The sequence below is a fragment of the Patiria miniata genome, unplaced genomic scaffold, assembly GCF_015706575.1.
Source record: "Patiria miniata isolate m_02_andy unplaced genomic scaffold, ASM1570657v1 HiC_scaffold_25, whole genome shotgun sequence".
NCBI lineage: Eukaryota > Metazoa > Echinodermata > Asteroidea > Valvatida > Asterinidae > Patiria > Patiria miniata.
The window spans coordinates 5315118-5338461 of record NW_024037064.1 but is presented as its reverse complement, the minus strand read 5'-3'; the positions used below and the strand labels follow the sequence as shown (position 1 = coordinate 5338461).

At 39.2% G+C, this 23344-nt stretch overlaps 1 pseudogene; it reads left to right on the top strand.

The window, feature by feature from the left end:
• The first annotated feature begins 1468 nt into the window (after nucleotides 1-1468).
• Nucleotides 1469-18845, top strand: LOC119733424 (annotated as a pseudogene).
• Nucleotides 18846-23344: the final 4499 nt, after the last annotated feature.

Genomic DNA, 23344 nt, shown 5'->3' with positions numbered 1-23344 from the left:
TATGGGGGGGGGGCAGTGTTTCTTCTCTTTCTTTGTATTATAAAGTGGCAACGGGCGGGGATGAATAGACTACAATTTCGTGTTGAAAACAGTCGTCTTCACTTGTTCCCTGGTGGATTAATCTTAAAGGCATTTCTAGTGGCCCCCACTTCAGTCTGCAAGACAGCTTCTTTGATTACTTCAGGACATCTTCAAATAAGTTGAAGTTGTCTTGAATGAATCGTTGTTTGATTACATTGTTTTGTTGTGGACCTGTTGTGTTTTGCTGTTGTGGGCTTAGCGACACCACGGTGACTCTTATTTGAAAACAAAAAGCCTTTTACAAATATTTTTCTAGCACCCAATGAACAAAAAATAGAACTTTACCTATTAACACCCCCTCTTCAATTCATCCCCTTTCATGAATTAATGATACTTGTGTAGGCCCCACTACCAATAAACAACTGTACTTTAAGAACAAAACGCACTTTTTGTTTGACTTCCCTTCGATATTCCCTAAAAAATGTTTTTGTAAAATTAAATTAAGCTGTCTCCATTTTTTTGGGCGGAGGTGGGCAGGCATGGATTCGGGGGGGGGGGGGGGGAGGGGTTTGGGGGTCAAAACGCCCCCCAGCTCTGTCAATTGTTTTTGTCATAGAAACTAATTAAAATTAATGCAACCCCCCCCCCCTCCCCCCACTGTGACACCCCCAAAAAAATATACTGGTAATAATATACTGGTAAAATTCCTGGATCCGCCCCTGGTGGGGTTATTATCAGTGGACAAGTTAATTTCGCCGCACTAATCGAAAGCCCGCCCTCTATGGCTACATTTATTAAATGGAGGAATATCAAATATTAAATATTTAATACAGGAATATTATTAAAAAATAGAGGAATATAGAAGTCGCGGGCACTCTAAATATTTCTAAATGGGCGTTGCGGGGAGGGGGAGTTATCGCTTGATGAAAAAAAATTGCACCTGTAAAAATTTGCATATACGTTCCACAAGGGCTATACCAAATTAATGAAAAAGGGGTGAGCCATCCATCAATACAAAAATAAGGGAACTCAGTTCAAAATAAAATTTCTTTTTAGCAAACTATTGAATTTGAAGACGATCTTTTCTTGGATACAAGTCTCCAATACTGTTTTATATAAAAATTGTGAGAATTAAAAAAAAAATCTTTTTAGCAAACTATTGAATTTGAAGACGATCTTTTCTGAGATAGGCCTACAGGTCTCCAATATTGTTTGATATAAAAATTGTGGGAATTGAAAAAGATGGTATGCAAACATTGTGAATTAAAATAAAAACGACTTTTCCCCATGCTAAAAACCCTGAAACTACCCCAGCACAAAATTTGCCCGGTAGCTTTCATTGGTGAGTAAGGCGCCGCAGAAATAACTGGTTCGCACTTCCCAATGCTTCTGAAATCATTGCAATAGTACAGGGACCAGGGATTTGTTTACAAACCAATCTCACGTGGTTCGTTGCGCGTTCTTAAATTGGCGGGGCACGACGTGGAGGACTTTCGAAAAAAACGTCACAACAGTGAAAGTAAGTTTGCCAATTTTTGCCTGAAAAGTTAACCATTTGGCCTTGGAAAGCTAGGTGGAAGTGATTGACCTACTGTAGATTCTTCTGAAGTTATAATTTTTTTTGCGTATAGAGAACTTTTCCACCCATATGTGCAGAAAATCAAAGCCCTGCATTCTCTGCGGTCACGCACAACGGTGCATTTACCCGGCGACCTGCACAACCCACTGCGTAGACCGGATTATAGTATACATAACTCATAAGCAGCCCGTCGATCCTCAGAACAAATGCGATGTCTGATTTGACAAGAAAAGTGCCCCTTGTTCTTCTCAACCAATCAAAACGTTTGTTACATGAATGGAAAGCTTATTGTGTTATCTTTCAGAAGCCGTGTGAGCAGAGGCGTAGCCAGTAATTTTTTCAGTGGGGGGGCGCTGTGGGGGGGGGGGGGGGGGGCTGGGACATTTCATGGGGGGGGGGCGTCATGTAGATCAATGATAATTTGTTTAGAAACTCAAAATCTCTGTGTGGGGGGGGCGAATGGGGGGGGGGGGGCGATAAGGTTTATTGGGGGGTTGTTGCCCCCCCCCCCCCCCCCCGGGTTCACACTTGTGCGACCGGGTTCACACTTGTGCTGTTCGAAGAAGTAAACCCGCACCCTCAAAAATCAGGGAATTGTGCCGTGACCTCCATAGGAAACCCAAAATTTCCACTGAGTTACCCGTCTTTCAATTAAAAAGTGCACATAATTATTCGCCTTTAATCATGAAGAAGTTATATTCAGGTGAAAGAGGAAAATCTTTATTTTGTGATGCGATACAAGGAAGTAAGTTTAACAAACATACTTTCCGCATATTTACGAAAGTTTGCTCAGAGCGCCCAGTCTTCCCACGTAGACAGAGCTTCACTAGTGGCGAGTGAGCAAATGCTCCATTGTTCTCCATATGGGTGTCACAGTGGGGGGGGGGGGGGGGGTTGACTTATTTTTTAGGAATTTGTATGACAATTTTTTGGGGGGGGGGGGCAGAGCTGGCTGGGGGGGGTGGTTGTCCCCAAAAATCCCCCCCCCCCCCCGATCCGCGCCTGCATTTGCAATGCATGCTGGGCATGGATAAAAACATGAATTTTATCAGACTGTCTTTTTCATTGACATTCAAATTTGGCAGTTGGAGTATATTTAGCCGCACCGGCTTTCTTTAAGCGAACGATATTTTGCCGAATAGGCACTGAACATGCGCAGTGACATTTTTTGGGACTTAAAAATAAAACATAGTACCTTCGCTTGTACCCCCACCTCCCTCCCTACAAACAGAACGCTTGTCAGGGCTGACGTCATTTGAGCTCTCATTGGATAGATTTGCGTGACCTGTGACGTACATGTAGAACGTGTCACACAAACTAACTTCCGGTGCCCATCATGCGTAGTGCGTGCTAGCTGCATGTGAAGGTTAGTCCCATAAATGTGACGGTAATACTGGACTTCCTGCTCTGGTTAATAGGGAGGTAGACCAGTACACCGTCACATTTATGGGACTAATAAACTACAAAGTCTAAATGTGAACAATAGAAACTAGACAAAGTTTTACATTGTCAGGTACATGTACCAAGTGTGGACTTTATTTACGGAGGTAGTCCGGTAAATTGGCCACATTTATGGGGCCAGACATTTGAACAGCTATGAGGGATGACACCTTCTTGAATGTTTTGTTGATTATTTTGTGGAAAGAGGGCATGATGTCTTTGATTTATTGGGGAAATTATGGGGTCAATGACGAAGACAACCAGAAAACAGGCTCAAAAACCAAGATGGCGACAGTGAAACTCGATGCAATGAAGGAATGATGCTGATTATGCTGATTGGCTGGATAAAAATTAAAATTTTTTTTACATGTTGTTATTAGCCAATCAGCATCGGGCTAAGCTTTCATTCTGTCTGGCGTGCACACGTGTTGTAAGAAGTACAACGTGCACTTCGTCTTTGAATGCAAAAAATGGGAAAGTCACATTTTCTTTGAAAGTGTGTTTCAAAATTCCAACAAATATGAGTAAATCTGAAGACAAAAGACTGCCGTGCAAGAGTCACTTTGGTGCTGAACAGTCATTTTAACCGGAACTTGTTTAAAATAGAGGTGTCCTGAAGATGACAATTACCCAAGTCTCAGTACATAATGTAAGCCCCATCTGAGTCACAACTGCGCGTGTGCACATCACATGACAACAATGGTCTGTGGATAAACAAAGCGGAAAAGACTTCCACACCCCACCTGGACATCACTTGACGCCCTGTGCACAAACCCTTTGAGACTGGTCTGAAAAAAAGTCTGTGTTTTTTCAGTAAATACTTTAATATTTTCCCTGCAAAATTTGACTTTTTAGGGCATGTTATTGGAAAAATTAATGATGTCCATGCATGTATAATGGAATTCTTTTCTTATAGTAAAAAAGAAGATGGAACTTTTGTTTCCACCCTAGTTGCAGCATACACATATGATCAGTACAAAACAACTTAAACCATGGTGCCGTTAAACAATCAACATTTTGCATCTACTCCACAAAAAGAACTTTTCTTTGATTTCGTTGGTACCCCGCTATGATTTTGCATGCCTGTGGTGAACTTTCGATCCACAGACCCTAATCGTCATGTGATGTGTGCACATGCAGTTGTACGAAGGACATTAACTATTAGGTCAGGGAGCCAGACGCTGCTGTAACGATTGCTGCAACAGTAGCCCCTGCATTATTTTTAACATTTTGGACATGATCTGGCGATAGTACTTACAAGGCGTTTCAAATAATTAACAACCCAAACATTTGCCAACAAAAACATCAGATTTCACCCTCAAAACGTCCACAGAATTACTACATACGCCACCTGAGATACAATTACAGATTTATGATTTTAAGATCAAGATATTAAACGATACTTACAGTCTGGATGAAAGTGAAATACCGTTTATGAATATCGGCGAGGGCTCCATTGCGAATATCGTGCGGACATCATTTTCCAATTTTTCCTCCTTTCTTTTCCAATTACAGTAAACTATGGCGACAGGCGTCCAACATGACCTGATGAAGCAGGCACAGTGCTTTTGGTCAATGCTGGATGAGCTTGCAGAGACCAATGAAGATGCATACAGGAAGTTCATGGCCACAAACCTCCAAAGAGGACAGCAAGAATTGACACCGGCCAAGCCATGGATGTGTGTCAAGACCTGTATCATGGTAGGTTCACTTAGGCTGAAAATATTTGTGTGTTTATGCCATAAACTTTCTGGTGTAAATCGAGGACACACGTGCAACATCATTGATGAATTGAGGACAGGAACCAAAATCGAGGATGACCTCAATTAGAAAACGTGTACAAAACGAGTGGTAGCTATTCCAAAAAAGTTAGGGGAATAAACAAAGGAAAAGGGAAGAGGAACAATAGAAAATCCTAACAGTAACATCCTAACAATTATCCAGGTTGGTAGGTAGGAAAATTACTTTGTTTTTTAACTTTCCTTAGGTTTATTTGTCAGTCTGTCATACTTTTACTTGCCAATTACTTTTTTATCGGTAACCCACATTACAAGAAAAGAACATGGCATATTTAAAAACCCTGCATTGTGTAGGGTGGATTCTCTCACAGAAGATCCCTTGCCATGAAATGACCATAAACTACAAAAAGAGGTCAACAAATTAACATTCTGTTGGTTTGCTAGTAAGTTTTTTAAGCTCTGGCAGGAGCTTCTACATGTCACTTGGTGGTTGGTCAGTCTGTCTGTCTGTCTGTCTTTCGGTCGGTCAGTCTGTCCCCGAAAATTGACCCAAAAAATTTGACCAAAACAAATTGACTAATTGACCAAATGCCATGCCGTGGTCATAAAATGCACTCTTGCCAAAAGTTTTCGGAACACCGGTTTTGTTTCAATCGATGTGCATGCATGTTTATTTTGCATTATGTCTGTCCCCGAAAATTGATCAAAATAAGCCCCCTAAGTTTCCCATAGAAAAAATAACTACCAAATTGAAATTAAAAAAGGCAAATAAAATACTTAACGAAAATTGTTTGCAACAATTTGGAAACATGTTTATAAAAAAAGTTTGTAAATGGAGGCAAAGTATGTGCAGTAATGTTATAGTCACGTGGTATTTTGTGTAGCGGTTGGACAGTGTCCAGAAGGAGGAAATGTCAAAATTGACCAAATGTGTGGTCACATTTGTTGCAAGAGTTTGCACTCGCACTTGTTATTGGTGACGCAGCAGGAGTGGATCCAGGAATTATTGTATAATGCTGAACTGTTCGGTTTATGTGTTCTGATTCTCCAGGACTGTATGATAATCTTGATTGATTCCTCTGAAAGTCCTTTCTCAATGAGAGAATTCCTGACAAGTTTGCCGCACACAGAACTAGGCTGGTTGCTAGTGGATGTTGACGCTGTGGGTCGTGAGGTAGACGCAGAAGTGTCTTGGTCTTGGGTAGTACATCTGGCTCTGTTGTCAATAGACGTAGTAGCCGTGGAAACCAATGCTGTGTTTTCCAGAAGGGGAGGATGAGCACTCCTGTCCATTTCCATCTTCTTTTAAGACTCTGTCCATTAGAGAAAAGGGCGGAAAACAATGAATTAGTTCATTTTCCCATGGCACTGAAAAGGCATCGCAAGTTCCTGCCTGTGGATCTGGCAGCTAACAAATGAAAGATTTGATTTGGCAGTTTGTTCTAGAAGCAAACAGATAGGTCTATGTTCTGCACACCACAGCCATAAATTATTCTCTCAGTCAATTCTCATATTCTCTTCTAAAGTAGTTCTCTTGTTTGGGTAAATCAGTTTCCAACTGAGGACATAGTGTCCTCTTACACATGTAACAGTCAACTCTGTTGCTCATTGTCCTCAGTGTACATGTACACCATTACAATCAAATACCCGTCGCTCAGTCTTGACAAGTTTAAAACCGAGTTGAAACTTTTTGTTAGTCAAAATTGATAACTTCAAATAGATTGAAAATTCTTGATCAGTATTTTTTTTTATATAAAAGGGGAAAGAAAACCGCAATTAGTGTGTGAACTTTAAAGACATTGGAGGAAAATGTTTTTTTACAATATTAAAGGGCATTTATTTGAGGGTTAAAAAAAGTGGATTTAAAGTGATTGAAATTTAACCGTGCATCATGTACATTGTACATGTAGATAGAATGCATGAACCTACCGGTATCTAAGGTCCAAAACTCAAGTGTCAAGTAATTATGTACACAGATGACCAGATGCAGACTCTACATGTACATGTGTAACTTATACACGTAGTATGCAGCAAAACAAAAATCCCAAGCTCTATATATAAACTATTATTATGTCACGTGACTTGATGACGATGCTGTGTTTGTCCAGCGCCATCTTTACCAGATCCGCCGAGCATCAAAAACTGTTCATACTCTTTACATCAAAGGTAAACGTATTTGTTGAGTGATTTTTGTGGGAATATAGAAGAGGTAAGAAAAAATTGTCAGTTTCTTTAAATAAGGTTAAAGGCTAGCTTACAAACGTAGAAATCACACTTTGCTTTAGACTGCAAAATGTGAAGTGTATAATGTACATGTACGTACACAAAGTAATGTCCCAACAAAACCTACATGCAGTAATAAGAGTGGGAAGACTACGGTGATTCAAAATACATTTTGTCTATTTCGATATTTCAGAAGATAATTAAAGATGTACCTTATAAATAGCTCTTCAAAATTTGAACAATAATTCCAAAAAAAGAAACTAGAGCCTGTAGAGGTCTGTGTCTGTTTAAAAACAGAACATATAGGGTTTCTCCGCATTATATTAATAATCCGTTATAACAAATTAATAATCCGTAATAACGAATTAAAAATCTGTTGTAACGAATTAAGAATCCGTACTAACATATACTTGCAGTGGCGCTAATGGGCTTTCGTATAAATCAGCCAACAGCTCAAGGTACATGTGTAATTGATATGAAATTTGGTTTCATTTGCAGTCCATCTTCCATTGGTTTTAAGATTAATTGCGAGGCATTAGGCTCCCCATGCACTATTGGATGCATCCGTTTCTGCAAGTTGCTCACTTGAGGCAAAATACATGTAGAATGAGATGCAGTGGGCAAACTGCAATTCAATTCTTGCTTCTTTTATCAGTGACATTTTTGTGTGAGAATTCCTCTGTTTTCCTTTGGCAAAAAATAAAAGTCTCTGGTTTCTGGTATGGAGCTTGCCCAAAAAGTGATGCGGCAACGCAGCTTTTTTTTTTTTATACTGTTTTTTTTCTTCAAATGTCGGCTGATGACTGCAAATGGTGCCTGACTAAACTTACTGCCAATTATGGGAGTCCAGAGAGGCCACATAAAGCTTATACTCGATCGTAACCCCATCTAAAAACACATTAAAATTGTGCAACAGCAGGATTCCAGTCAAAGCAGTGAGTTTGGCAGTTTTGAGACATCTTTCATTGAAATTTCATTCATTTCATTTTGCCGACGCCCATGGCTACGGCAACGCACGCGCATATATACAGGTACCAGAAACCGGAGACTTTTTGGGGGGGGGGGGGGCCTTCAGTGCTGCATCTTTTGCTGATTTCAAGGTTCCTGCAAAACATGGGACCCAATTGTACTCCTGGAAAGCAAGAAACCAATTTCTCAATTACTTGAGCGACAAACTGTACAGTCAGCCATATTTGGGTAACTAAGGAACGACATAACTTTACAATTGGTTCAATTTGATCAGTAGGAAGCCGGACTTCCATTTCATTTGAATTTATGACAAACCCAAGGGTTCAAGCAAGATTTTTACAATATTATAGGGCATTTATTTGAGGGTTAAAGATACAAAAGTGGAATTAAATGGATGCTGAGGTGTATGCCATTGAAATTCAACAAAGAGCATTTTGTATGTAGATAGAATGCATGCGGTATCTTAAGGTCCAAAACTCAAGTGTGAAATAAATATGTACACAGTTGCTGAGGTGTGTGCGATTGAAATGTAACAAAGTACACCTGTAGATAGAATCAGTGCATGGAGCTACCTGTCTCTAAGGTCCAAATTAAAACTCAAGTGTCAAGTAAATACTGTATGTACACAGATAAACAGATAAACAGACAGTACGGGTACGTGTGACATACATGTATGCAGCAAAACAAAAATCCCAAGTTCTAAATATAAACCATGTCACGCGACTTGATGACGATGCTTGTCCAGTGCCATCTTTACCAGATCCGCCCCATCAAAAGCCTCAACTGCTTGTGCTTTTTACATCAAAGTAGAAAACTTAAATTTGTCTTCAGGTGATTTGATTGGGAATTTGGGTAAGAAAATTATCAGTTATTTTGGATGAGGTTCAAGGCTAGCTTACGAACTAGGAGTGACAGTTTGCTTTAGACTGCAAAATGTGAAGTGTACATACATGAAGTAATGTTGTAACAAAACCTATTCATGTAGATGCATTTAAGAGTAGGCAGACTACGGTTTATATTGAAAATACATTTTGTCTATTTCAATATCCCAGAAGGTACTGTTATAGCTCTTCAAAATTTGAACAATAATTCCAAAAAAGAAACCAGAGGTCTAGGCTATGTCTGTTTAAAAACAGAACATACAGGGTTTCTCTGACTAAGATTTTTATGAGGTTTTTTTTGGCAATGCGTAGTCATGTAATTGATAATTTCTTGTATTAAATGAATTGACTTTAAAGTTTTGCTAGTAGCCACACAAAAAAAAGTTTAAACATAAAATCAGTTGATGACGCCATCTGTACATGTACGTCATTTTGAATTTTGCATACTAGTAACATTATCTACCTTCCAACAAGTTTCATGATGATCGGACCTACCCTTTTGTTTGTTTTAAAAGTCATGTACGGTACCTAAACCTGTTACGAAAAGAATTTTGATTTGAGCATGTTGTGTTGGTGAGATATAGCGATAATCTTCAAAATGTCAGAAATCTATATAAAATCACGCAAGGACAGCACCATAACGTCATCTTGATTTTCATCAATAACGCATTCCCATCTATAGACATACATCTACAAAGTTTCAAAGGGCAAAACCTAATTTGATTTATATCACCCCGACGCAAAATTCCATCTTATAATAGTTTATGCGGTACCCGCTGCTATGTTCGAACCAGCCAACCGATCCCGTTAGCTCGGTGGTCGAGTGGTAAGACATCTGCACTAGAAAGCAGGAAGTCACGGGTTCGAGTCCCACCCGAGTGATTTTTTCCAACTTTCATTCGGGAGGTAACACACTACCGGTATGGTTCTCTAGATATAGGGCCCATTCACGCCTTCAATGAATTAAAATCGAACTACTATCGGAAAGTAGTCTTTAGATGCATCTTTGGAAATGACATTCTTTTATTGTTTTCTTTAAAATGACAGTATGTCAGAAGAAAAATTCACAGGGAGTTTATTGCAATTACTTTCTTTAAAACAAGCACATGTGTATGCTTTTAAACAATAATTTCATCAGTTACTTCTTGGATAGCTGCAAATGATATCTTAAACAGCCCGATCATTCGATAAAAGTCGCAATATATAATGTGGTTTCAGTGGTGGATTTTTCAAAGGAGAGGATGGGGCATTGCTGCAGTCACCTCATCATAAGATCAAGGACCTCTCTGAATCAGTGAATTTAAGATTTGCAATTTTGAGTGATGACATTATTCAGAGAAGAATGCAGTGTTGTAGTCGAGTCACCAACGTCGAGTCCAAGTCCCGAGTCATCAGCCTCAAGTCCGAGTCCGAGACACAAGTCACTTGTCCTTAGTTGTTCACCAAACTAATCAAATTTTTTAACATTATTTGTCAATCACCCATTCTGTCTATTAAGTAAATCCCAGTGTATATAGTTGTGTGTGTACATGTTGTTTTGACCCAAAATGTGTTTTCCTTTTAATACCGGACACTTTTTGGTGTGACACCGGGCCCATGGTGCTCGTCGTGCAGGCTCTACACATATGTGCGCAGCCCTTGGATACAAATTTCCCAGGCGCTGTGTTTTGTCTATGATATGGAGTAAAAAATAATGCTACATTCATCGCAGAAATAACGTTATGATTTTTCTTTTGTTGAAAATACGTGACTTGAGTCACGAGTCACCAAGCTCGAGTCCGAGTCATCAAGATCGAGTCTGAGTCCGAGTCATTTTCCAATGTGACTCGAGTCGAGTCCAAGTCACCAAAAATGTGACTCGAGTCCGAGTCCTTGACTCAAATCATACAACACTGGAAGAATGTAAACCAAATTTTTTTTTCATTACATAAAGAATTAGCAATTTCAAGGTGGTTAGAAACACCAATCACTTCCTCCACCCTTGGATTAGAAACGAAATCCGTTCATAACATTTTAGTCTATATAACAAACACCTCGCTATCTCGCATGTAGCTCACTTACAATTTGCAGTTTTTCTTTTTAAAAGGAAGTCGACAAGAACAAAAATGGCAGAGTTTGGCAGCATGACCACGACTACAAATACGCCGTCTGCAACTGGAAGTGGTGGAAATGACTTGGTTAATGTTTCCTTGATCGTTGGAATAGTTGGACCACTTGGCCTCTTGCTGATGGCAGTGTTGACATTTGGTTTTGGAATATGTAAGTAGTATTCCTACTGGTATAATCTCAGGATTGAAAGTTATTGCCTTTCCATTGTTTTCACTTGCTTTCTGGTGGCTCTGTTGGCACTTTGTTTTGGAATATGTAAGGCCAAAAAAAAAGTCTCTGGTTTCTGGTATGGAGCTTGCCCAAGAAGTGGTGCGGCGACGCGTTTTTTTTACATGTTTTTTTGCTTCAAATGTCGGCTGATGACTATAAATGGTGCCCGACTAAACTTAGTGCAAATATATTATGGGAGTCCAGAGACTGGAGAGGCCACATAAAGCTTAATCTTGATCATAACACCATCTAAAAACACTTGCGCAGCAAGATTCCAGTCAAACCAGTGAGTTTGGCGGTTTTGAGACGTCATCTTTTATTGAAAAAAAAACACTTTTTCATTTTTCCGACGCGCATGGCTACGGCGACGCGCGCGCATACCAGAAACTTTTTTTTTGGGCCTAAGTCATGTTCCTACTGGTATAATCACAGAATTGGACGTTACTGTCTTTCCATATTGTTCACTTGCTTTATGTTCCCCTCCGAAGTGAATTCATGGCACGTTTTATTACCGTAATTTTCGGAATATAAGCCGCGCGGTGATAAGCCGCAGCACGCAAAAATCTGCAAATTAAGATTTGAAGTCGGCGTATAAGCCGCACCGGCGTATAAGCCGAACCGACCGCTGCGGTTTCAATTTTGTAAGGCCTCCAAATTCTAGTCAAAATGCTCTGAACCAGTTCCATTCACACTTCAGAAGCTATTAAAAGGACTACAAAAGTAATATCAAATCATTTACAATTGATACTTTTACAAACAAATATGGGAATTGATGAGAAATAAACACCGGGAACTGCTGCCGGCTGCCCCGTCATAGCCCGGCAGCCTGCGCCACGCACGCCGGTGAATGACAACATTTTCCCACAGCACGTGAGAGAGTATGAAACCCACCGTGTGTTGTCTGACTGGAGCGCTACAAATCTTGCTTTGTGGCAACAGATGCTGATTTGTTTTGTCCTAAGAATAAACAGGTTCGTTTTTACCTCAAAACTTATCAAATTGTTGCGATTAGTTGCGAGAAAAATTCAAGTTTCGATCGTAACTTTCTTTGGAAATAGTCAAAACGAAGCGGACCTTTTAATAGACGATTCCATTAATTTTGTAAGAGGTGATTTAGTCCCTCTTTTGAGTTTTACATCGTTTCTTGAATACATTTCAAGAAAACAAAGTATATTGTGACGTTGAACAACTGATTATGTAATACAAAAAATGTTTCGAACGCCATAAAAATTGTAGTGGTCTTTTTTCTTTTTTTTAAACAGCGAAAAAATTGGTAATTATTGTTCCCAAGAAAGAACACCCCTTTGTTACCACAAATGGTGTGGTCCGCTGTTGGGAAAGCATGCCTGCATATCGCTGCTGCACTGTACCAGTATCACGTACGGCTGGTGTTAAGTGTCGAAGACAGCTTTCATCACCGTACTTTTTTACCGCTCGGTACCTTTACGTGAGACGTGGTTTCGGTTTGTTAATGACTTTCTTAATTTATAATTCATTTCAGCAACATATCTCTTCTTATACCAGTACATTAAATACACATGTGAATTTCATTTTTATTCTTCAAGGCTCGGTGTATAAGCCGCCCTGTGTATAAGCCGCAGTAAACATTTTCATGGGCAAAATCAACGTATAAGCCGCGGCTTATATTCCGAAAATTACGGTACTTGTTTTATACTCTCCTCCGGACCCCCCCCCTTCTGAAGTGAATAGGGTTAGAGAAGCAATGGAAATCCTCCCAAACCAAGATACATGTATTACAAAAGTAATAGGTACCATTAGAATTGTACGCATACGGACAACGCACGTGGCTCGAAAAAAATGACCTATTAACTCATTATTTGTGTGATAATTTCACCAGGCATACATAATACATTTCAATATTTTGATGTTACATGTACATTGCCGGAGTGTGCCTTATAAACTAACTACGCAATATAGTGATTCAATAGGTGACTTTTCTGAGCCGCATACTTCTCCCATAGGCACACCATTTCTAATGGTCCCTAATATTGACACATGAAAATACATGAAGTGAGCTCATGATTTCATGAGATTATGTTCTCTTGTTTACTGTCCTTTTGTGTGTTTGTTAGAGATTTCATAATAAAACTGAGCTTTTGATGTTCTTTAATTATGGCATTTCAGTTTTCCTCGGCAAAATGGTCAGTTTGATAGTTCACTGACAGTGTTGGTCTTGGAGCAAGAGGTTCTGAATTCACGATACTGAGACGGTACAGCCTTATTACCGCGTAGCAGCATGCACCTTTCCATCCACAAACCTGACTCAGGCAGCGAACTGCTCACAAAGATACAAGGACGTCATTTGCGCGGCTTGTGTACGTAGCACCCACTTCGGTAAATCGCTGCACAGTCCAATAACCTGTGCGCATAGTAACAAACCTGATTAGAGCAGCGAACCGCTCGCAAAGATACAAGGACATCATTTGCGCGGCTTGTGTACGTAGCACCCACTTCGGTAAATCGCTGCACAGTACAATTCGATGAACCATGCGCATTACCATCGCACCACTACGATAGTAGCTGTGCCCTATATATATGTTATAACAAAAATTGTTTCCCTGTTGTATGAGATTCTTCAAAGTAATTACAAGTGTTTTGTGTTGTTTTTGCAGATAAATACAGGGAGAAATGCTGCCGTCAACGTGAAGGTAAGGGTCCTAAGGGGATATTTGTATTTTGAAACAAAAACAATATAACAATGGAAATTGAAATATTATTAAAGAAAACTGCGCGTGATATTAATATTAAGAATAAAATGATTTTGGATCTCCGTCACATTTTAATCACTCTTCCTTGTTATAGCCGAGCAAGACTTGCATTTTTGGCCAAAACTTTGTAAAGACATGGCTTTAACGAGTGAAAAAAAGAAGAAAATAAAACAATATTGCTTAAAATAATATATAACCATTATTAGGCCCCCCCCCCCCAAAGTCTTCTGGTATGAAGCTTGCCCCAAAAGTGGTGCAGCGACGCGTTTTTTTGTTTTTTTTTTTACTTTTTTTTTTCTTCAAATGTCGGCTAATGACTGCAAATGGTGCCTGACTAAATTTAGTGCAAAATATATGGGAGCCCAGAGAGGCCACATAAAGCTTATACTCGATTGTAACCCAATCTAAAAACACGTTAAAATTTCAGTCAAACCAGTGAGTTTGGCGGTTTTGAGACATCATCTTACATTGAATTTTTAAAAAAATTTGCTGACCCGCATGGCTACGGTGACATGAACGCATACCAGAAACCGGACCTTTTTTTTTTTTTTTTTTGGCCTTAACTGGGACCTACGTATTGAGTAACGATAACAATTATGATCATGAGATTATATTCATAGATATGTACATAGTAGGACCTACATGTACTCTTTCACTGAATCCATTCAGATAATTTAATATTAGATTAAACATTTATTATGGAATCTCAAATTAACTTGCTGTGGTATTTGGAATGAGGATTCATGCATCGGTATACAGTTAACGCAATTTGTTCTCATTGTAAAATTTGCATCCAGAAAATGGTCAACAATCGTCACGTGGGGAAAACATAGGACTGATCCCAATACCAGCTGACACAGGTAAGCTTTTCCCAGTGTTTCACAGTAATGATAACTTTCATCATAGGAAACGTTGTCGTTGTTAATCTTTCCTCATCAGAAATTATTTGTTGTCCAAAATGGACAATACAACTTGCTTTTCCACCAAGTTGTTAATTAAATTGATCCATCAATTTATGAGGCCTATCAATTTATTTTATTTTGAAATGATTAAATAGGCAGCAAAGAAAGACTAGAGACTATTCTCTGCACGCTATCACAGTCACTGTACAAAATATGCTCCCTTCAATTGTGAAAGTACCGGTATTGTGGTAGCCATGGTTTCAAGTAACTAACCCCCTCCATGAATTATCTCAACAATAACTGGCACAATGCATTCACCATGGACTTAACAGAACATAACAGACATTTTCACAGAAACTTTCTTGACCGTTTGCAGGTATCAATGACGCCGTTCTACACAAGATCTCTGAGATGCTTGGCTTTGATTCGCGGAACCTAGCAACACATCTGGGTTTAAGCGCGTCAAAGATCTCCCACAAGAAACAACAGATCTTCAAGGTACTGGACAAATGGAGGCGCCGACAATCCACCGGCACGGATCAGAGTAGAGTGTTATGCACAGCTCTCATTGAGATCGGTAGAATGGACATTATCAATGAATTGATAGGTAGGCATCAAAATAATTTTAATCAGTCATAATTTTCATGATATTAGTAGCCTTGGTACATACATGTATGATAGATTGACGAAGCAAAACCCTTTTTTTTTCAAGCCGCTAAAATAGGCATGCTTAATTTACTGAATTACTTTTTGTGTGCTTAATTTACAACGGTATACCAGAAATCACATGAAATACTTTTGTTGACATGAATTACTGTCTGTTTAAGGCTCATGACTCTGTTATCAACCAAATTTCAGTACTCAATAAGTTTGAAAGGGAAAGCACATATAATGATTAAAACCAATTAAATTACCATACTCGGAGAGAAACGCGTGTTAGCTCATTTCTTAAGCAACGTAATTATAATGTTTATGTTAGCTTATTAAAAACTTTCCTTCTGCTTGCCCACCTTCCCTTTTTTTGCGGGGGGGGGGGGGGGGGGGCTGGGAAGGGCACATGTCCTCATGTCCTCCTGCACCCACGAATACATCCAGGAATGAACACTGGGGAATTAATAAGTGTGTGGTTCGGTGGCTGTTGGATAAACGTAAGATCGTAATAAAAATGGCCTGGAAACAGCATGCAGCATTGTCAAGTTTCGCCCTTTTTGTTAGAATTTACCGCCAGCTACAGTTAGTCATCTTCATCTAGTTCATGGTGTGATCAGAATTTCTGCGTTGATTTCATCACAGCTGCGTTTGTTTGAAGAGTGTAAGGAACTGGCTGTTTGTGTGTAACATCAATTTCATGCGCCTCATGGTTTATCGATACATGTATTGTCATCTTGGGAATGTCACATTTAAAAACAAACTGGATATGTAACTTTCAATCCTATACAAAATTTGTAAGTGTACATTTTACCGTACTAAATGGGAAACTAAATCTAATTCAATACTTTTGTGGATAAAGATAATAACCTGAATGCGAAAAAAGAAATATTTGGTGGTGCGAGGACTTGGACCAGCAGATTGGTCGGCTTTGTTGAACTGTAGCTCGAAAGAATTGTAATGAATCATGTTCATGTGTTCTCTAGTAAATTACTCATTATAATTGTATGATTTGTTTTAGAAATCACCGGACTCCAGGGGCTGTATACCTTTGCGTATTTTCAACAACAAATTATCGACAACTACAAGCAAACTGCAACGACTATCCCTGCACACCCAACACTGCAGTCACGTCAAGTGGGTATTGAGGAATTCTTTATTCCTCTAAATCTCAAAAAGAACATTCCAGGCAAAACAAAATCAGAAAGGTTGGTGACATTACCAGAAGGAAAATTATTCTTGGATGAAGCACTATATGACATTCTCAATTCCTTGGATGATTTGTTCAATCAGGAAATAGTTAAGGAAATCAAGATTCTTCTTATTGGTGGGGCCGGGACGGGTAAATCAACTCTGTTAGTGAAGGTTGCAAACTCCTCCATCAAACTTAGTTCAAAACCCCTTCTTGGTAGATTCGATCTTGTGTTTTGGATAAAGCTGAGGCAAATGCAGCAATCTAGTTGTGTCTTGGATGCCATATTTGACCAAATTCTAGCACAAAACACCAAACTGACAAAACCCATAGTGAAAGGGTTCATTGATGATCATGAATCATGCATTGCTTTGCTGTTGGACGGATTAGATGAAATTCCGTCTCATGTTTTGCAATCCAAGGAGGGCGTGTACAGGGTTCAAGATATCTTACACAGCAGAGTCCTTACTAAAAGTTTTGTGGTCACCACCCGACCACACATGGTGGAATCAGTACTCAGGTGTCACCCAAATTTGCCCAGGTGGAGACAACTGGCTTCAATCCACAAGACAGAGATCAGTACATCAGATTAAACCTTCCTGATGATGCTGACATGGGAAAGGCATTGGTTTCATATCTGAAAACCAATCAACATCTATGGGAAATGTCCAAAGTTCCAATCATTTCCCAGATGATGTGCCTTGTTTGGAAGAATCAAAAGTCATTGCCTGAGAGAATTACTGAGCTGTTTGCAAAGTTTACAGAGGTTCTTTTCATTCGCCGCAATGAAGAAATGGGTGATCAGCACATGATGTTCATCATGATGTCAATCATTGATGGTTTGGGGTGTGTTGCATTGCAAGGGTTACTAGACTGTAGAGGGGAAAGACTCATGTTCAATGAAACTGAATTTCAGGATTGTCAGTCTTCCTTAGCTGAGGGTTGTCGTGTGGGATTCATTCAATGTGAAACCTTCACTAGTGGTCTGGATGTAAAAACGTTGGTCACTTTCCCCCACAAGTTCATCCAAGAATACTTCGCAGCATGTCACCTGGTGAAATTGCTACAAGATGATAAGACAAATTCCGTCATCAGTTGAAGCAGATTGGAGAAGGCAATGTTCTTGCGATGGAATACCTGCTGAGATTTTGTTGTGGTAGATCAAGGCAGGCTGCTGGTCTCATTCTGGATCACATACGAGAGATGCAAGGTGATGAGAGGGAACTGCAGAGATTAGCTCGGTTACTGTTGTGCGAGTCTGGTTCAGAAAATTTGGCTACCAAACTAGTCAAACCAACTAGTGTAGACTGCAAGAGTAACAAAGACCTGAAATCACTGAGCTACTACTTACAGCATGTCACTCCGCCACTTGAAGGTACAGATTTTTACATGCATGTAAGAAAGCAGGAGCTTACCCTGCTCAAGGGAATTCTTCCGAGTGACAGCATGAAGTCAGCTAAGCTGATATTTGTTTACTACTACTTGTCTGAGCAGGAGGAGGAGGAACTTAGCCTCCTAGAGGAAACACTTGGTGAGGTGGATGAACAGCGCCGTGCTCAAATACTCATTGTGGTTTGCATTGAGGCAAAGTCTTGGTTTGACGTGGGGCATGTATCACACAGCTTTTTCCGCATGCAGGAACAAATAGGCAGGCTTGGTTTGCATATGTACCAACGATCACTGGATGAGGTTGTTGATCTATTGAAGGCACTGGAAGGATGCAGGTTGGGTTTTCTCACACTGTATGGCACCAACCTGCATGCCCGGGTGGGAGATGTCAGCCACATCTCATCATCCCTTACAAGCTTGCACCTCATTGCATGCAGGTTGGTCGATGATGACGTGAAGGACCTGATCAGCATCCTTCCTGCTGGGCATGGTTTAGTATTGCTTAGCCTTGATATCAATGCATTCAGTTTGGATGCAGTGAGGGCTCTCACCCATCATCTCCGAGGTCTTCCTAAGTTATGGGCGTTGAGACTTTGTAACACCGGCCTCGATGCTGAGCTCGTCAGACAAGTTGTCAGTCAAGACCTCTCTCGCCTGAAGGAAAAAGAAGAGGGAGAATTCAATACCTATTAATCTCCCACCAAGTAATAACTCTCACCCTGTTCCCTATGAATGCACCACGCTCACAAGGCGCATTAAACCGAAACAAGTAGCACGTATCATGGGTCATTTTATGTAGAATCAATGCTCTGCAACCCCCCTCCCCCTCCCCCCCCCCAAAAAAAAAACGGTTAAAAAACTAACAATCAATAACAACAACAATTATATTTTTCAGAGGTCAATAAGGGGCTCGATAATGAAAAGAAAAGTCAACAAAAAGGTTTCAATACAAATAGATGTATTCGGAATCCTCTTACATTATGAATACAAATATACCAAGCATAGTTCTTCATTCTACTGAACCCCATCCCCCCCCCCCCAAAAAAAACACACCAGATTTTCAATCCATCAATTAATCACTCAATCAATGTGAAAAGTCGATCAACAATTCCTGTACAAAATGATTCATTGAAATCTTTAAACTTAATAGCACTGTACTAAGCATTCTGGGTGTCACTTGAAAGTGATATTAAATTGACCTTGTATCTTGGGTGACCTCTGAGTACTATTATAAATCCACAATCTAATCGTCAATTAAACAGGAGAATATCCACCTCTCCTTTCCATTTCTTTCGAGAAAATATCTTGAATCGCAACATCTTAGGTAAAAGTTGTGTGAGATGTCTTCAACTTTTGTGACAAAGGCCTCCTCCTACCCTGTTATCCGATCAATGTAGTAATATGGCATTCAGACAGACTAATGTGACCACACGCAAATGGTTGCACGACACTCTTCCATAGACCAGTGCTGTGCAAAACTTAGTATACAGAATAATACTCCAAACCTCGGGTACTTTAGAATTGTTTTGTGTTTGCCTCATGTACAAATTCGGAAAATTCTCGCAACTTCACGCCTTTTAAACAGACGTTTCTATTGAGTGTTTCTGCTTCAGTCTTTATCAAATCGTTTGTGTAAATTAATGTAAACTACGCATAAAATGGCAAAATTTATGATTCCAGTTTGCTAACTTTTGTATAGATCTTTAACTTTGACTGTTAATGTAATATACCTTTAAAGTGGTGTAGTTGTGTAAGAACAGTATAACGTGGATTTTGTTTACTATTCAACTATAGGCCTATGTCCATATTGAGAGTTACCAAACCAGTGTTCATACTGTCAAACAATTCATGTATAATATATACATGTAGAATGTTGCATTGCCAAATGATGCATTTTTGTCAGAGGACAGTCATGTTTGCTCATTCAGGACCAATCATTGCAATTGTTGTATACGCGAAAATGTTTCTGTGTTTCTGATTATGTTGAAATAGGAACAAGTGGACAATTTGCTTGTTTTTATCATTGCAAGCCTCTTCAAAGTATTGATTGACACTAGATTTGTTTGTTCCAAGTATGATAAATTTTCTCGTACCAAAATGACATTTTTGTTTCTAACAGTTTTGATATTTTGCAGTTGCCCAGGTGATAACAGTCATTATAACATGCCCAAATGCAACCATTCAATTTGGTAAAAGTCGTTCTGCAGGAGAGCAAAACTATACTTTGAATCAGCGTTTTGATTTATTCACATTGGAAATGTAAACTGAATGTAAATAATGTTTAACTGTTGTTGCTGGCATGACACATGAAAGAAGATTTTGATTAAAATGAGATTTAAACACTGTATTTGCGAAGCCGAACTGATTGCAATTTAAATGATGGGGATTTTTGTACTCATTAATGTACACATTTAAAGGGATATGGGATGGGATCATTTGCATTTATCCCAAACGTAACCTGTCGAATTGTAATCAAAAAGCTCACTTGGATTAAAGATCGTACTTGTACTAAACACCCTGTGAAATTATTCCATCTGGCTTGCTGTCATTGAGAAGAAATCAAGAAATGTAGGTGATTTCCAATGATAAGTCAATTGACTGGTGTTCGGATTTAAAAGAGTTCTATGGACAAAATCGCTTTTATTGATGAAAAGTTTGTGCATGGATATTTCACCCTTTATTGAAAGGTGTAATATCCAAAGCTTCAACATGTTAGGTTGAGAGTATTCTTCTGTGGAACAGTGATGGCATTACTTGTATTGGAAACAAACAAATTGCATGAAATTCAAATGTTCCTATATGCCTTTAAGCCATGGTTTACAAACTACGTAATTGTGATTTCTATCTTGTGATCATTAATGTGCAACTCTGTAAGATAAGGTCATCACTCGGTCACGGACTACAAGTCAGGATAATCTGCTGACTTCTGGATAGTTTGGTTTCAGTCATAAAAATAAACCACAAAGGAGAACTGTCTTGGTGCATTATAATAACGTGAAAGTTGAACAAAGAAATTGACTAGAGCTGGTTTGACCCTGTGACCTCCGGATTCCTGTTCCGGTACAGTAATCCGGAACGGTAATCCTGCTACAGTCAATTTGTTTATTTAACTTGAAAATAAGATTTGAAGGTTTGCATGGTGGAAAGATAAGACAAGATAAGTTTGCGGTAGCACCATGTGAGTAAATCAGTCAACTTGCATCCTTCTCAGCTTCACCGGTTTGGAGCTTCACCAGTTTGCATCCTTCTCACGCCCTCACCGCTCCCATCCTTATAATCGCATCATCGTTGGAATCCCTCATTCTCCTGACGACGGGTGGAGCATACTGTTCGAGACGTAAGTCCCTCCGGTTCTTTTCAGAACCACACATACTCACAAAAGAGATTTATTCACATGGTGCTACCGCAAACTTATCTTAAAAATAAAAATTAAATATCTGATATTTGCACCGTTTGGTGGAAGTAAGTTTTTATTGGTTAACTATGAGTAGAGATATGTTGGAATTTGTTGTATTATTTGTTATTGGTGCAGAAACATTTCTGATCTCTTCTTTTGTTTTCCAGCTATTTTGGGCAAAGTTTAAGACGTCCGGGATTGTTATTTGACATTGTGTACTTTGTATGATTATTGTCGTGTAATAAATTATTGCATGCAATGACTTGAGTCAATCAAGGAGAAATCTTTGAGGTTAGATGATTGTTGTGTTATGCTTCCATTCCTCCCTCAGTGATGGACCAATCTCCCGCCTCTGAATTCTACAGCTGGGTCACCACTTGGGTTTTGTAATCAGGCATGCAGGCTTCATAATGAGGATATCCAAAGAAATTCCTTGGAAAATATATCATCCCAATCACAAGTTTACTTCATGCAGTTACAAAAAATGATTAGACAGCTAAATCACTGATGGATCCAGAAGCATTTATTGTTGGGGGATTAAGAAATAGCCGACAGGCCAGTTGTTGCCAATTCCTTATGTGGAGGGGGCGGGGCTAGATCGAATTTTATGGGAGGGGTGCAGTGTTTCCTTTCTTTTCTTTCTTTGTATTATAATTGGCAACAGGGATGAATAGCCTACAATTTCGTATTAAAAACAGTCGTCTTCACTGGTGGATTTATCGTAAAGGCATTTCTGGTGGCCCCCACTTCGGTCTGCAAGAAGACAGCTTCTTTGATTAATTCAAAACATCAAATAAGTTGAAGTCGTTTTGAATGAATCCTCAGCTTTGCGACACCATAGTGAGTCTTACATTTAAAAACAAACAGCATTTTAAAATATTTATCTAGCACCCAATGAACACTAAAAATTGGAACTTGCAAAACTACAAATTACTGCCCCCCCTCCCCGCTTCATGCCCTTTCATAAACAACTCCACTTTAAAGAACTAAAATGCGCATTTTGTTTGACCCCTTCCATATTCCCTTAAAGATGTTTTTTGTACAATTTAATTGAGCTGTTTATATTACTTATGGGGGGTTATCAGAGGACAAGTTGGCCGCACTAATCGAAAGCCCGCCCTCTATGGCTAAATTTATCAAATAGAGGAATATTTGATATTAAATAAATATTGAATAGAGGAACATTATTAAATAGAGGAATATTATTAAATAGAAGAATAAATAGAAATCGCGGCACTCTGGAAATTTGCGCAGTTATCACGTGATGGAAGAAAAGACCAATTGCCCCTGTATAATTTGCATATACATTTCCGTACAGTCCTGGCTATACCAAATTAATGAAAAGGGGTGAGCCATCCATGAATACAAAATAAGGAAACTCAGTTCAAAATAAAACAAAACAAAGCAAACTATTCAAACAATCTTTTCTTAGATGTACGTCTCCAGTATTGTTTTATAGAAATTGTGAGAATTTAAAAAGATGGATATGCAAAAATTGTGAGTAAGAAAAAAACTCAACTTTTCCCCAAGCTAAAAGAAACTGAAACTACCCCACAAAAAAATGCCGGGTAATTTTCATTGATAAATAAGGCGATGCAGAAATAACTGGTTCGCGTCTCCCAATGCCTTTGAAATCATTGCAATAGTACAGAGACCAGGGATTTGTTCACAAACCAATCTCACGTGGTTCGTTGCGCGTTCGTAAATTGGCGGGGCACGTATGGTGGAGGACTTCGAAAAAACGTCACAACAGCCAAAGTAAGTTTGCCAATTTTGACCTGAAAAGTGAACCATTTGGCCTTGGAAAGCTAGGTAGAAGTGACTGAACTACTGTAGATTCTTCTGAAGTTGATGCATGGAAAACACGGTCGGAATCCTAAGTTTTTAAAGGAGGAATTCCGTCAGTTAGTTTCTCC